The sequence below is a fragment of the Pan troglodytes genome, chromosome 16 (genome assembly GCF_028858775.2).
Source record: "Pan troglodytes isolate AG18354 chromosome 16, NHGRI_mPanTro3-v2.0_pri, whole genome shotgun sequence".
Classification (NCBI taxonomy): Eukaryota; Metazoa; Chordata; class Mammalia; order Primates; family Hominidae; genus Pan; species Pan troglodytes.
In genome coordinates, this window is record NC_072414.2 from 5,078,176 (window position 1) to 5,097,535 (window position 19,360).

Genomic DNA, 19,360 nt, shown 5'->3' on the forward strand with positions numbered 1-19,360 from the left:
AACTGTATAAACATATAAATTTTATTTACAGTTATCTGTATAAACATGAAAATATTATTTATACAGATATCGGTATAAACATGTAAATAATGTTTATACAGATATCTGTATAAACATGTAAATATTTATACAGATATCTGTATAAACATGTAAATATATATAAAGTTATCTGTATAAACATGAAAATATTTATACAGATATCTGAATCAATATGTAAATATTGATATAGGTATCCGTATACACAAGTAAATATTATTTATACCGATATCTATATAATTATTTATGTGTTTATACAGATATCTGTATAAACATATAAATATTATTTATGCAGATATCTGTGTAAACATATAAATATTAATTATAAAGATAACTGTATAAACATATAAATATTATTTATACAGATATGTGAATAAACATGTAAATATTTATACAGATATGTGCATAAACATATGTATATTCATACAGATATCTGTATAAACATATAAATATTTATACAGATATCTGTATAAATATATAAGTATTTATACAGATGTCTGCATAAACATATAAATATTTACACAGATGTCTGTATAAACGTAAATATTTACAGAGATGTCTGTGTAAATGAAAATATTTACACAGATGTCTGTAACAACATGTAAATATTTACACAGTTGTCTGTACAAACATGTAAATATTTACACAGTTATCTGTATAAACATGTAAATATTTACACAGATGTCTGTATAAACATGTAAATATTTTCACAGATGTCTGTATAAACATGTAAATATTTATACAGATGTCTGTATAGACATGTAAATCGTTATACATATATCTGTATAAACAATCATGCAAATATTTATAAAGTTATTTGTATTAAGATGTAAATATTTATGGAGATATCTGTATAAACATGTAAATTTTTATGCAGATATCTGTATAAACATGTAAATATTGATACAGATATCTGTATAAACATGTAAATATTATTTATACAGATATCTGTATGAACATGTATTATTTATACAGATATCTGTTTAAACTGATAAATATTATTTATACAGATAACTGTATAAACTTATAATTTATACAGATACCATACAAATATTAATTATGCAGATATCTCTATAAGCATATAACTAATATTTATACAGATATCTGCATAAACATATAAATATTATTTGTACAGATACCTGTATAAACAAACATGCAGTTATTTACACAGATATCTGTATAAGCATGTAAATATTTATCCAGATATGTCTATAATCATGGAAATATTTATAGATATCTGTATAAACATGTAAATATTTACACAGGTATGTGTATAAACATTTAAATATTTATACACGTATCTGTATAAACATGTAAATATTTACAAAGGAGTCTGTATAAACATGTAAATATGTACAAAGATGTCTGTATTAACATGTAAATATTTACACAGATGTCTGTATAATCATGTAAATATTTACACAGATGTCTGTATAAACCTGTAAATATTTCCACAGATGTGTGTATAAACATGTAAATGTTTATACAGATGTCTGTATAAACGTGTAAATATTTATACAGATATCTTTATAAACAAACATGTAAATATTTATACAGATATCTGTGTAAAGATGTAAATATATATACAGATATCTCTGTAAACACATAAATATTTATACAGATATCTGTATAAACACATAAATATTATTTATTCAGATATCTCTATAAACATTTAAATATTATTTATACAGACATCTGGATTAACATATAAATATTATTTATACGGATATTTGCATAAACCTATAAATACTATTTACACAGATATCTGTATGAAATATAAATTTTATTTATACAGATATCGGTATGAACATATAAATATTATTTATACAGACAACTGTATAAACATTTAAATATTATTTACAGATATCTGTATACACATGTAAATAATCTTTATACAGATATCTGTATGAACCTGTAAATATTATTTATACAGATATCTGTATAAACAGGAAAATAATATTTATATAGATATCTGTACAAACATATAAATATTATTTATACACATATCTGTATAAACATATAAATATTATTTACACAGATATCTGTATGAACATATAAATATTATTTATACAGATATCTGTTTAAGCATATAAATATTATTCATACAGATATCTGTATAAATACATAAATATTATGTATACAGATATCTGTATAAACATATAAATATTATGTATACAGATATCTGGATAAACATATAAATATTATGTATACAGATATCTCTATAAATATATAAATATTATGTATACAGATATCTGTATAAACATATAAATATTATTTATACAGATATCTGTATAAACTTAAATATTATATAGGCTGATACCTTTATAAACATAGAAATATTATTTATACATATATCTGTATAAACATATAAATATTTGTGCAGATATCTGTATAAACATATAAATATTTTTTATACAGTTATCTGTATAAACATGTAAATATTCTTTATACAGATATCTTTATAAACCTGTAAATATTATTTATACACATACCTGTATAAACCTATAAATAGTATTTATACAGCTATCTGTATAAACAAATAAATATTATTTATACAGATAGCTGTATAAACACATAAATATTATTTATACAGATATCTGTCTAAACATAAATATTATATATACAGATATCTGTATAAATATAAAAATATTATTTATATATATCTGTATAAACATATAAATATGTATGCAGACATCTGCATAAATATATAAATATTTATACAGATATCTCTATTAATATATAAATATTTTAAGAGATATCTGTATAAACACATAAATATTTATACAGATATCTGTATAAACACATAAATATTATTTATACAGATGTCTGTAGAAACTTATTAATATTATTTATACAGATATCTGCATAAACATATAAATATTAGTAATACAGATATCTGTATAAACACTTAAATATTATTTATACAGATATCTGTATAAACGTATAAATATTATTTATACAGATATCTGCATAAATGTATAAATATTATTTAGACAGATATCTGTATATACATACAAATATTTATAAATATACCTGTATATACAAACATGTAAATATTTACACAGATTTATGTATATACATGTAAATATTGATACAGATATCTGTATAAACGTAAATATTTATACAGATATCAGTATCAACATGTATATATTTATACAGATAATTGTATAAACATGTAAATATTTATAAAATATCTGTATAAACAGGTAAATATTCATACAGATATCTGAATCAATTTGTAAATATTGATAGAGTTATCTCTATCCACATGTAAATATTATTTATACTGATATCTATATAATTATTTATGTGTTTATACAGATAAATTTATAAACATATAAATATTATTTATGCAGATATCTGTATAAACATATCAATATTATTTATACAGATATCTGATTAAACTTATAAATATTATTTATACAGATATCTGTATAAACTTATAAATATTATTTATACAGATACCATGCAAATATTATTTATACAGATATCTGTATAAACATATAACTATTATTTGTAGAGATATCTGTATAAACATATAAATATTATTTATACAGATACCTCTACAAACATATATATATTATCTACACAGACATCATTATAAACACATAAATATTATTTATACAGATAACTGTATACACATATAAATATTATTTACACAGATATCTGTATAAACATTTGAATGTTATTTATACTGATAACTGTAGAAACACATAAATATTATTTATACACATATGTGTAAAAACATAAATATTTATACAGATATGTGCATAAACGTATAAGTATTTATACAGATATCTGTAAACATATAAATATTTATGCTGATATCTGTATAAACATATGAATATTTACACAGATGTCTGTATAAACAAGTAAATATTTACACAGATGTCTGTATAAACGAAAATATTTACACAGATGTCTGTATAAACATGTAAATATTTACAAAGATGTCTGTATAAACCTGTAAATATTTACGCGGACGTCTGTATAAACGTGCAAATATTTACGTAGATGTCTGTATAAACGTGTAAATATTTTCCCAGATGTCTGTATAAACATGTAAATATTTACAATGGTGTCTGTATAATCATGGAAATATCTACGTAGATGTCTGTGTAATCATGTAAATATCTGCACACATGTCTGTATAAACATGTAAATATTTACACAGATGTCTGTATAAACCTGTAAATATCTACACAGATGTGTGTATAAATATGTAAATATTTACAAAGATGTCTGTATAAACATGTAAATATTTACACAGATGTGTGTATAAACATGTAAATATTTACACAGATGTCTGTATAAACATGTAAATATTTACACAATTGTCTGTATAAACATGTAAATATTTACACAATTGTCTGTATAAACATGTAAATATCTATACAGATATCTGTATAAACATGTAAATATTTATAAAGATTTCTGTGTTTATACAGATATCTCTGTAAATAATATTTATAGGTTTATACAGATATCTGTATAAATAATTATATGTTTATACAGATATCTGTATAAATATTTATATGTTTATACAGATATCTGTATAAATATTTATATGTTTATACAGATATCTCTTTAAGTAATATTTATATGTTCGTAAAGATATCTCCATAAATAAAATTTATATGTTTATACAGATATCTGTATAAATAATTATATGTTTATACAGATATCTGTATAAATAATTATATGTTTATACAGATATCTGTATAAATAATTATATATTTATACAGATACCTCTATATTTATATGTTTATAAAGATATCTGTAAAAATATTTATATGTTTACACAGATATCTGTATAAACAATATTTTTATGTTTATACAAATAACTGTAAATAATATTTATAGGTTTATACACATATCTGAATAAATAGTATTTATATGTTTATACAGATATCTGTATATATAATATTTATATGTTTATACAGATATCTGTACAAATAATTATATGTTTATACTGATATCTATATAAATAATTATATGCTTATACAGATATCTGCATAAATATTTATATGTTTATACAGATATCTCTATAAATAATATTTATATGTTTATAAAGATATCTGTATAAATAATATTTGTATGTTCATACACATGGCTGTATACATAATATTTATAAGTTAACACAGATGTCTGTATAAATAATATTTATATGTTTATACAGATATCTGTATAAATAATATTTATATGTTTATACAGTTACCTGTATAAATAATCTTTATATGTTTATACAGATATCTGTATAAATAATATTTATGTGTTTATACAGATATCTGAATAGAGAATATTTATGTGTATATACTGATATCTGTATAAATATTATTTATAGGTTTATATTGATATCTGTATAAATAATATTTATAGGTTTATACTGATATCTGTAAAAATTATATTTACATGTTTATAAAGATATCTGTATAAATAATACGTACCTGTTTATACAGATATCTGTATAAATAATATTTAGATGTTTATACAGATATCTGTATCAATATTAACATTTTTATACAGATATCTGCATAAACATTACACAAATATATATTATATACTGACTTAAAATATCAAAGTACACCAAATATATATTATATACTGTACATAAAATATCAAAGATCTCAAAATGAATATTATATACTGTTCATAATATGTCAAAGTACACCTAATATATAGTATACATTTTACATAAAATATAAAAGTACACCAAATATTTATTATGTACTGTATAGAATCTTTCAAAGTACACCAAATGCATATTTTATACTGTACATAAAATATCAATGTAAATCAAATATATATTATATACTGTACATAAAATATCAACCTACATCAAATATATATTGTATAATGTATGTAAAATATCAAAGTACACCAAATGTATATTATATACTGTATATAAAAAATCAAAGTACCCCAAATATATATTATATACTCTACATAAAATATCAAAGTAAACCAGATATATATTACATACTCCACATAAAATATCAAAGTCCACTAAATATATATTATGTACTGTACATAAAATATCAATATACTCAAAATATATGTTTTCTACTATTCATAAAATATGAAAGTACACAAAATATATATGATATACTGTACATAAAATATCAAAGTACACCATATATATTGTATACCGTACACAAAATATCAAAGTACACCAAATATATATTATATACTGTACATAAAATATCAAAGTACACCAAATATTTATTATATACTATACATAAAATATCAAAGTACACCTACTGAATATTATATACTGTACATAAAATAACAAAGTACACCAAAAATATATTTCATACTCTACATAAAATATCAAAGAATGCCAAATATATATTATATACTGTACATAAAATATCAAAGCACACCATATATATTATATACAGTACATAAAATATCAAACTACACCAAATATATATTATATACTGTACATAAAATATCAAAGTACACCAAAAATATAATATATACTGTACATAAAATATCAAAGTATAGCTAATATATATTATATACTGTACATAAAGTATCAAAGTACACAAAATATATATTATATAATGTACCTAAGATATCAAAGTTCACCAAATATATGTTATATATTGTACATTTAATATCCAAGTACACCAAATATATAATATACTATATATCAAATATCAAAGTACAACAAATATATATTATATACTGTGCATAAAATATCAAAGTACACCAAATATATACTATATACTTTAGATAAATTATCAAAGTACACAAAATATATATTATATACTGTAAATAAAATATCTAAGTATACCTAATATACATTATTTTCTCTACATGAAATATCAAATTACACCAAATATATATTATATACTGCACCTAAAATATCAAAGTACACGAAATATATATTATATACTGTACATAAAATTTCAAAATACACCATATTCATATTATATACTGTACATAACATATCAAAGTACAGCAAATATACGTTGTATACTGTACATAAAATATCAAGGTACATCAAATATATATTATATTCTGTACATAAAATATCAAAGTACACCAAATATATATTATGTACTGTACAAAAAATATAAAAGTACACCACATATTTAATATATACTGTACAAAAAATATCAAAGTACACCAAATATATATTATGAACTTTACAAAAAAATCAAAGTACACCAAATATATATTGTACATTGTACATTAAATACCAAAGTACACCAGATATATAATATATTCTGTACATAAAATATCAAAGTGCACCAAAACTATATTATATACTGTACATAACATATCAAATAACACCAAAAATATGATAAATTCTGTACATGTAGTATCAAATTATACCTAATATATAATATATAGTACATAAAGTATCAAAGTACACCAAATACATATTACATACTGTACCTAAAATATCAAACTACAGCAAATATATATTATATTCTGTACATAAAATGCCAATATACACCAAATGTATACTATCTAATGTAAAAAATATATCAAAGTACAGCAAATATACATTATATACTCTACATAAAACATCAAATACACCAAATATATATTATATATTGTACATAAAATATCAAAATACACCAAAAATACAATATATACTGTACATTAAATATCAAAGACTATATAATATATATTATATACTGTACATAAAGTATCAAAGTACACCAAATGTATATTATATACTGTACCTAAAATATCAAATTACACCAAATATATATTATACACTGTACATAAAATATCAAATTACACCAAATATATATTATATACTTTAATAAATTATCAAAGTAGACAAAATATGTATTATTTGCTGTACATAAAGTATCAATATACACCAAATATATATTATGTACTCTAAATAAAATATCAAAGTACACCAAATATATATTATACACTTTACATAAAATATCAATTACACCAAATATATACTATATACTGTACATATAATATCAAAGTACACCAAATATATATTATATACTGTATATACAATATCAATGTATACCTAATATATATTATTTACTGTACTTAAAATATCAAAGTACAACAAATATTTGTTAGTGTACATAAAGTATCAAATTACACATAATATATATTATATACCTTACATAATATATCAAAGTACAGCAAATATATATTATAGACTGTTGATAAAATATTAAAAAACACCAAATATGTATTTTATACTGTACCTAAAATATCAAACTAAACAAAATCTATGTTATATACTGTATATAAAATATCAAACTACACCATATATATTATATACTGTACATAAAATATTAAAGTACACCAAATATATATTATGTACTGTACATAAAATATCAAAGCACACCAAATATACATTATATACTGTACAAAAAATATCAAAATACACCAAATATATATTATATACTGTACATAATATATTAAAGTACACCAAATATATATTACATACTGTACATAAAATATCAAAGTACACCAAGTATTTATTATATACTGTATATTAAATATCAAAGTACACCAAATATATGTTATATACTAAACATAAAATATCAAAGTACACCAAATATATATTATATAATGTACATAACATATCAAAGTACACCAAATATATATTATATACTGTAAATAAAATATCAAATTACACCAAATATATATTATATACTGTACATAAAATATCAAAGTACACCAAATATATATTATATACTGTACATAAAATATCAAAGCACAAAAAATATATCTTATTTACTTTACAAAAAATCATAGAATACCAAATATATATTATATAGTGTACATAAATAATCAAATTACACATAGTATATATTATATACAGTACATAAAATATTAAACTTCAGCAATATATATTATATAGTGTACAGAAAATATCAAAGTACACCAAATATATATTATATACTCTTCATAAAATATTAAAATACAGGAAATATATATTATATATTGTACATTAAATATCAAAGTGCAAAAAATATATATTATATACTGTATATAAAATATCAAAGTACACCATATATTACATATTGTACATGAAATATCAAGGGACACCAAAAACATATCACATACTGTACATAAAATATCAAAATATACCTAATATATATTATATACTGAATCTAAATTATCAAAGTACCCCAAATATATATTATATACTCTACCTAAAATATCAAATTTCACAAAATATATATTATATACTGTACATAAAATATCAAAATACACCAAATGTGTATTACATACTGTACATAATATACCAAAGTACACCAGATATATATTATATACTGTACATAAAATATCAAATTACACCAAATGTATATTATATACTGTACATAACATATCAAAGTAAACCAAAAATATATACTGTACATAAAATATCAAAGTGTACCTAATATATAATATACAGTACATAAAGTATCAAAGTACCCCAAATATATATTATATAATATACCTAAAATATGAAAGTACACCAAATATATGTTATATACTCTTCATTAAATATCATAGTACACCAAATATATATTATATACTGTATATAAAATATCAAAGTACACCACATATAATACACTGTACATAAAATATCATATTACACCAAATATATATAATGTACTGTAAAAAAAAATCAAAGTACACCAAATATATATTATATACTGTATATAAAATATCAAAGTACCCAAAATATGTATTATATACTGTACATAAAATATCAATGTACACAAAATATATATTATAAAGTGTATATAAAATATCAAACTACAACATATATATTATATACTGTACATAGAATATCAAAGTACAACAAATATACATTATGTACTGTACAAAAAATATCAAAGTACACCAAATATATATTATGTACTGTACAAAAAGTATCAAAGTACACCAAATATATATTATGTACTGTACAAAAAGTATCAAAGTACACCAAATATATATTACATACTTTAGATAAATTTTCAAAGTACACAAAATGTACATTTTATACAGTACATTAAATATCAAAGTACAGCAAATATATATTATACATCATACATAAAATATCAATGTATGCCAAATATATATTATATACTGTACATAACATATCAAAGTACACCATATATATTATGTAAAGTACATAAAATATCAAAGTACACCAATTATATATTATATACTGTACCTAAAATATGAAATACAGCAAATATATGTTATAAACTGTACATAAAATATCAAAGTACAGAAAATATATAATGTATACTGTACATAAAATATCAAAGTACACCAAATATATATTATATAATGTACATAAGATGTCAAAGCACACCACATTTATATTATATACAGTACATAAAATATCAAAGTACACCAAATATATATTACATACTCTACATAAAATATCAAAGTACACCAAATATATATTATATACTGTACATAAAATAACAAAGTATACCTAATATATGTTATTTACTTTTCATAAAATATCAAAGTACACCAAATATATATTATATAGTGTACATATTATCAAATTACACATAATATATTTTATATACTCTACATATCAAAGTACAGCAAATATATATTATGTAGTGTTCAGAAAATATCAAAGTACACCAAATATATAGTATATACTGTTCATAAAATATTAAAATACGCCTATAATATATTATATATTGTACATAAAATATCAAAGTACACAAAATATATATTATATACTGTACAGAAAATATCAAAGTACACCTCATATATTATATATTGTACAAAAAATATCAAAGTACACCAAATATATGTTATGTACTGCACAAAAAATATCAAAATACACCAAATATATATTATATACTGTAGATAAAATATCAAAGTACCGAAAATATATATTATATACTGTATATAAAATATCAAAGTACACAAAATATACATTATATACTGCACATAAAATATGAAAGTACACCAAATGTATATTACATACTGTACATAAAATATCAAAGTACACCAAATATATATTATATACTGTACATAAAATATCAAAGTGCACCAAATATATACTATAGTGTATATAAAGTATAAAAGTACACCAAATATATATTATATACTTTACATAAAGTATAAAAGCACAGCAAATATATATTATATACTGTATATAAAATATCAAATTACACCATATATATTATATACTGTATATAAAATATCAAAGTACAGCAAATATGTATTATAGAGTGTACAGAAAATATCAAAATACACCAAATATATATTATATACTGCTGACAAAATATTATAATACACGAAATATATATTATATACTGTACATAAAATATCAAAGTACAAGTATATATTATATACTGTATATAAAATATCAAAGTACACCATATATATTATATAGTGTACATAAAATATCAAAGTACACCAAATAAATATTATATACTGTACATAAATTATCAAAGTACACCAAATATATATTATATACTGTACATAAAATATCAAACTACACCAAATGTATATTATATACTCTACATAAAATATCAAAGTACACCAAAAATATAATACATACTGAACATAAAATATCAAAGTATACCTAATATATATTATATACAGTACCTAAAGTATCAAATACACCAAATATATATTATGTACCTTACCTAAAATATCAATGTACAACACATATATATTATATAATGTTCCTAAAGTAACAAAATACACCAAATGGATATCATATACTGTACATAAAATATCAAAGTACACAAATGTATAATATATACTGTGCATACAAGGTCAAAGTACACCAAAAGTATATTATACACTGTAGATAAAATATCAATGAACATCTAATATATATTATATACTCTACATAAAATATCAAAGTACAGCAAATATATATTATATAGTGTACAGAAAATATCAAAGTACACCAAATACATATTATGTACTATACAAAAAATATCAAAGCACACCAAATATATATTATGTACTGTACATAAAATGTCAATCTACACCAAATATATATTATATATTCTACATAAAATATGAAACTACACCAAATATATATTATATAGTGTACATAAAAAATTAAGCACACAATATATGTATTATATACTTTACATAAAATGTCAGAGCACACAAAATATATATTATATACTGTACATAAAATATGAAATTACACTAAATATATATTATATACTGTACATAAAATATCAAAGTACACCCAATATATATTATATACTGTAGATAAATTATCAAAGTACACAAAATATATATTATATACTGTACATAAAATATCAAAGTACACTAAATATGTATTATATACTCGTCATAAAATATCAAATACAGCAAATATATATTATATATTGTACATCAAATATCAAAGAACACCAAATATATATTATATACTGTACATAAAATAACAAAGTACAGCAAATATATATTATATAGTGCACATAAAATATGAAAGTATACCTAATATATTATTCACTGCACATAAAATATCAAAGTACAGCAAATACATATTATATAGAGTACATAAAGTATCAAAATATACATAATATATAATATATACTAATCACAAAATATTAAAGTACACGAAATATATATTACATAGCGTACATAAAATACCAAAGTACACCAAATATATATTATATATTGTATATTAAATATCAAAGTCCACCATATATATAATGTACTGTACATAAAATATCAAAGTACCCAAAATATATATTATGTACTGTACAAAAAATATGAAAGTACTCAAACTACATATTACATACTTTAGATAAATTATCAAAGTAAAATATATATATAATATACTGCATATAAAATATCATAGTACACCAAATATATATTATAAACTGTACATAAAATATCAAAGTACACCAAATATATATTATATAATTTAGAAAAATTATCAAAGTAAAAAAATATTTATTGTATACTGTACATAAGATATCAAACTACACCAAATATATATTATATAGTGTACATTAAATATCAAAGCACACCAAATATATATTATGTACTATACATAAAATATCAAAGTACACAAAATATATATTACATACTGTATATAAAATATAAAAGTACACCAAATATATATTATATAATTTAGATAAATTTTCAAAGTACACAAAATGTATATTATATACTGTACATAAAATATCAAAGTACACCAATTATATATTATAAACTGAACATAAAATATCAAAGTACACCAAATATATATTATATAGGGCACATAAAATATCAAACTACAGCAAATATATATTAAATACTGTACATAAAATATCAAAGTACAACCTATATATTATATACAGTACATAAAATATCAAAGTACACCATATATATTATATACTGTACATAAAATACCAAAGTACATGAACTAAATATTATATAGTGTACATAAAATATCAAAATACACCAAATGAATATTATATACTGTACATAAAATATTAAAGTACACCAAATATATATTATATTCTGTACATAAAATATCACTGTACAGCAAATATATTTTATATACAGCACATAAAATATCAAAGTACACCAAATATATATTATACAGTGCACATAAAATATCAAAGTACACCAAATATATATTACATACTGTAAATAAAGTATCAAAGTACAACAAATTTATATTTTATACCGTGTATAAAATATCAAAGTACACCAAATATATATTATATACTGTACATTAAGATATCAAACTACACCAAATATTTATAATATACTTTACATAAAATACAAAAGTACACCAAATATATATTATATACTGCACATAAAATATCAAAGTACACCAAATATATGTTATATGCTGTACATAAAATATCAAATTACACCAAATGTATCTTATATACTGTACATAAAATATCAAATTACACCAAATATATATTATATACTGTACATAAAATGCCAAAGTACACCAAATATATATTACTTACTGTACATAAAGTATCAAAGTACACCAAATATGTATTATATACTCTACATAAAATATCAAACTACACAAAATATATGTTATATACTGTACATAAAATATCAAAGTACACCAAATATATATTACATACTTTACCTAAACTATCAAAGCACACCAAATATATATTACATACTGTACATAAAATAACAAAGTACACCAAATGTATATTATACACTGTATATAGTATATCAAAGTATAGCAAATATGTATTATATACTGTACATAAAATATCAAAGTACACCAAATATATATTATATTCTGTATATGAAATACCAAAGTACACCAAATGTATATTATATACTGTACATAATATATCCAAGTACTCTAAATATATATTATATACTGTACATAAAATATCAAAGTACACCAAACATGTATTATATAGTGTACATAAAATATCAAACTACACAATCTATATATTATATACTGTACATAAAATATTAAAGTACACCAATATATATTATATACTGTACATAATATATCAAAGTACACCAAATGTATATTATATACTGTACATAAAATACCAAAGTACAACAAATATATATTATATGCTGTACATAAAATATCAAAGTACACCATATATATATTATGTACTTTACATAAAATGTCAAAGTACACCAATTGTATATTATATACTGTACGTGAAATATCAATGTGAAATGTCAACTAAATCTGGGAGTGGTGGCAACGTGATTTATAGCCAGTTGCTGAGAAGCACAGGTAAAACAACGTAGGGCCTCCCATTCTTTTTAGTGTGGGAGGCCTCTCTGGCGGGACTCAGCCCTTTGGAATCTAATGCTATATCTCGGTAGATAGCGTCACCATTGAATTAGAAGACACACATATGTTGAGAATAATCTTTCTGGTCATTTGCTGCATGTCTTATTTACAATATGTAATCAAATTCTTTATCCTGACCTTATGGCACCTGGGTTGAGAACCATGTTTTGAACCAAACATTGGTCTGTCACGTTCTGAGTTTGAAACTTTATTTTCCCTTTAGCGTTTTGCTATTGCTTTTTCGTTTTCTTTCGTTTCGTTTCGTTTCTAAGTTCTGGGGTATATGTGCAGGATGTGCAGATTTGTTACTAAGGTAAACGTGTGCCATGGTGGTTTGCTGCACCTGTCAAACCATCACCTAGGTATTCAGGCCAGCACGCAGTAGCTGTTTTTCTTAACGCTCTGCCTCCCGAAAGGCCCCAGTGTGTGTTGTTCCCCTTCCTGTGTCCATGTGATCTCATTTTTCAGCTCCCATTATAAGTGAGAATGTGGCGTTTGGTTTTCTTTCCCTGGATTAGTTTGCTGAGGATAATGACCACACATCACCACTGTTTTTGTTTTTTAGTATAAAGGGTAGTATTTTATTGAATAAGATTTGCTCACAGAAAAATAAGCTTAAATCTACAATGAATGCCAGACTCTACAGCAGAAAGCAATTTTCTCACTTTTCCACACACAATGGTGCCTACTAATTGAAAAATGCCATAAAATTTCATTCACAAATGTACTACTCTGTCTCAAAACATCTCACATAATCATGCACTCGACTAAAGCCATTAGATCAGTTCTTCAGTCAGGTTAAAGAAGTAGCCCTCTAATGACTGACTTTTATAATGCTATCAATATCCACTCCCAATCAGTCTGCCATTGTTAATGGTGTACAGCATTACTGAATAAATTGGAATTGATGCGCCCATATCCACGGAAAAACTGTGACTTATGATGGTTTGATTTATGATTTTTCAACGTTATGACGGGTTTATTGGAATATTAGATGCGTTTCTGAGTTACACTGGGTTTATGAGTATGCGACCCTATACTCCAGAAACAGCTGTATAAGGAAAAACAGGTGTACCTAATAAAAATATGCTTAGTGACTTGGGATAAACCAATAGATGTTCACAACTGATGGAGAGCCGTGAAAGAGAGATAGCGGTAAATAGTTACAATAACACAATTTTCCTGCACCTGTCGAGGATTTCCCCAAAGAAACGCAGAATGGGGGATGCACCTAAGGCATATGAAAGAGAGAGGGCAGAAGGAGTAAGAGAGAAATAGGAGGAAGGAAGGAGGAAGGAAAGAAGGACGAAAGGAAGGAGAAAACACCGGTGTTACTAAAACCCCCCAAAAAAATGGTTTCCCCCTGTGGGTAAGCCTACAATGTGGATGAATCTTGAAAATATTGTGCTACGTGTTATGTCAGTCCTAACAGCTCACCTATTGTGCAATTCCGTTTATAGGAAATGTCCACAATATGGAAATCTATGCATATGGGATTGATCGCACTAGGTAGTTGCTACCTAGGGCTGAGGGTCAGGGAGAGGGTTTGAGACAGAATGAGGAGTGACTGTCTATAGGGTTTTTCTCTGGTCGGGGGTGATAAGACGTTCTACAATGGATTGCGAATTAAAATTGAATATGCACAACCACAGGTATACTAAAAGCCATTCAATTCATGACTTTTAATGGCGGAATCTTATGTGGCGCACTCTCATGGAGACCACGACAGACATAGTGAGAGAGAAAACGGTGAGTAAATATCTGAAACGCAGGCAGAAACAGAGAGAACGAAAAGCCCTGTGAATGGAAGGGAGAGCGAAAAGGGAAAATGGTCCTATTTACAAATGACAGATGTGAAACTGGGGTTCACATCAACAGTGTCACTGCCAGGAAGGAGGGTCATGCTAGCCATGTCACCGGTAGCGTGGCCCGCAGGGACGCCGACCTGCTGGAGCGTCGTGCCAGCATGGGCTCTGGCAGCCACGTGGGCCAGCAGGAGGGTCCCTCTGCACAGCTATGGGGTGAGGATAGACTGGGTGGTGATATCGGCCATTACAGGGGCCTCTTCTGCTGGCAAGAGTGTGACAGTAGCAAGTAGATGGACAGGCCTGCGTGTGAGGACGGAATGCAGGAGGGGCTCTTGTGCGGCTGGGTGTGGGGCCCTCACGGGAACCGTGGAGAAATGGCCAGGTAACTGTGTCATGTTGGCTAGTAGATTGGCCAGGGCTTCGAACTGAAGGACAATAACGGGGAGTAGCTGTCAGGCCCTGGGAGTGTCTGAGTGTAAGTGGAGATGGGTTTGGGGTCACTGAGGGATGCGTGGGAGCCATCGCTGTGTAGGTACAGGTCATAGGGAGATAGTCTCGTGAGGCCTGTGAGTGTCTAGGGTTGTCCTGGGTGCCTGGGGCTGACTGTGGCAGAAATCTGGGGAAGGCTGGAGAGAAGCTGGGAGACACAGGAGAGTCCCTGAAGGCAGGGGGCGAAGAGGTGAAAGAAATGGGGGAGGGTGGCAGTAAGGTCCGTGAGTTTGTAGGTGATTCCTGGGTGCGGGAAGCTGACTCCAGGTGAAATCTGGAGATGGTCGGAGAGTAGCTGAGAGAGACAGAAGAGTCCCTGAGGGCTGGGGGTGAGAACATGAGGGAGACTGGGGAGTAAGTCAGTGAAATTCGTGAGTTCGGTGGTGTGTCGTGGGTGCCTGGAACTGAGTCCAGCTGGAATCTAGAGAAGTTTTGAGAGTAGCTGAAAGAGACACAAGAGTCCCTGTGGGCTGAGGGCAAAGACCTGAGAGAGACCAGGGAGGACCTCAGTGAAGTCTGTGAGTCTGTAGGTGATTCCGGAGTGTGGGAGGCTGACTCCCGCTGAAATCTGGGCGTGGTGGGAGAGTAGCTGGGACAGACAGGAGAGTCCCAGGGGGCTGGGGGTGAAGACATGAGAGAGACTGGGGAGTAACTCAGCGAAACTGCTGAGTTTGGTGGTGATACCTGGGTGCCTGGAACTGACTCCGGCTGAAATCTGGCATGGTTGGAGAGTAGCTGGGACACACAGGAGAGTCCCTGAGGGCTGGGGGTGAAGACAGGAGAGAGACCGGGGCCCACAGCGGGCTCTGGAGAGTCAGGCAGCCTGTTTTTTCTTAGCTCTCTTCCAAGAACCCCCATCCTTGGTGGTCACCAGGACCTAAATCCTGCTCAAGGACTGGGGACTCAGAGGTGGTAAAGGCCACGCTGAGGCCCTAGAGTCAGAGCCCTGCCTGCCAGGCCAGGACTCTTGGGGACCTCCCGGGCGGTCAATGCTCCCCAGACCACCTCCTGCCTCCATCCTTCCCACAGCTCCTCCTGCTCAGTCATGGGGTTTGCAACACCCTGCGATCATACCCAGTGTCACCAGGTTTTACATAGGTTTTCGGAGAGGTGACACTTGCTTCTGGGGTCCTTCGGGGTAAGTGGGACAGAGGAGAAAGGTGTTGAGGGCCCATGCCAGGTGATGAGAGGGGGCACAGTGGTGGGCAGGAGCGGGAGCCGTCTTCGGGGTTGAGGGTGCCCCATTTTGTGCAGGTGGTTCTGCAGCTTGTGCCGCGCATCCTCCAGCTCCTCACAGCGGCGCCCGAAGGCCAGGTTCACGGCGTCACACTGGAGTCCCATGTCCTCGGAGGTGTCGCGAAGGCTGCAGTCCACCAGCACCCACAGGTTGGCCGAGTCCAGGCGCTCGCGCTGGGCGCGGCACAGATTGTCCTGAGTGAACTTGGTCCAGGTCTCCGGGGTGGAAGCGCTGCGGGGTGGGAGACAGCCAGGGGAGGGTCGGGGAGTCTCTGCCAAAGGCTGGGGGCCCTGCCACGCCCCCATTCCCTGTCTGTGCCCCAAGCTCCTGGAGGAACTGCATGGACTCCAATGCACCCCGTGCAGACCCACGAAGCCCAGTCCCCCAAGCTCCCTGCCTCCGAGTGCCCCCCTCCCACAACTCCCCTGAGTCCTCCCACACCCTACCCACCCCGGGCACTTAGTCCCCTCCTGCCCCCGCAACCCCGTTCCCAGCACCACTGCCCCCGAGGCCCCCTCTGCAGCACCTCCGTCCCCCGCAGCCCCCCTTCCCTAGTACCCAGCGCCCGCGTCCGCTTCTCGCACCCAGGAGTTTGCCATGCTCAAGTGGGCGGTGGTCGCGCTCCCTCTGCTGGCCTTGGGTGGAAATGCAATCCTGCCGGCGCCTGGGGCTGACCCCACCCCACCCTGTCCTGTCTACGGGCAACCAGGCTGTGCACGCGCTGGGCACTTGAGGAGGTCTTGCTCGCTTACTCATGCCAGGGGCAGACAGTTGCCCAAGTGCCCTCGGGGGCGAGGGCCTCCGGGCCAGGCTAGGGGAAGCAGCGCCGCTGGGGCCCCCAGGCAGAGGGAGGCGAGACCACAGCCAGGGCAAGCACGGGGGCAGAGCTGGGGCCCCCCTCTCTTGGAAGGTGGTGGAGTGCCAGATGAGCCTGCACCTCGGTGCTCTGGCTGTGGTGGCGCCCGCAGGTCTCGTCGAGGTTGTAGGCCTCCACCTTGTCCGACCAGTCCATCTTGCAGATCTCCGTGTGCTCCCGGTTCAGTCTGGGGCGGGGTGGGGCAGGGCTTTGGTGTGTGGCCAGGGAGG